Source organism: Pteropus vampyrus, unplaced genomic scaffold (assembly GCF_000151845.1).
Source record: "Pteropus vampyrus isolate Shadow unplaced genomic scaffold, Pvam_2.0 Scaffold525, whole genome shotgun sequence".
NCBI lineage: Eukaryota > Metazoa > Chordata > Mammalia > Chiroptera > Pteropodidae > Pteropus > Pteropus vampyrus.
In genome coordinates this window covers 8,340-9,026 of record NW_011889306.1, presented here as the reverse complement: position 1 = coordinate 9,026, position 687 = coordinate 8,340, and positions in this window count along the sequence as shown.

Genomic DNA, 687 nt, shown 5'->3' with positions numbered 1-687 from the left:
CACACACATACACACAATATGCACACACGTACTCTACATGCATGCACACACACTACACAACACGCACACACTGTGCACACATGCACACACACCACGCACCCACACGATACACACGCACACACTGTACACACATGCACACACGATATACATGCACGCACTGTCCATGCATGCACACTCATGATACACACGCATGCACTGTACACACACATACACACAATATGCACACACGTACTCTACATGCATGCACACAACCACACAATACACACACACACCGCGCACACACGATACACATGCACACACTGTACACACATGCACACACGATATACATGCACGCACGGTATGTGCATGCACTCATGATACACACGCATGCACTGTACACACACACACACGATATGCACGCACGTACTCTACACGCATGCACACACACCACACAATACACACACACACTGTGCACACACGCACACACACCGCACACCCACACGATACACATGCACACACTGTACACACATGCATGCACAACACACTAAGCTATGCATGCACACCCACACCCACACGCCACACACATGCATACATACACCACCCCATGGGCGTGCATGCACACACTCACACACACAAAGCCTCACAAGTCTGTGACACGTGCAGAAAAGCCGAGTGACACTCTTAAACAACTCAATTACACAGGGACTG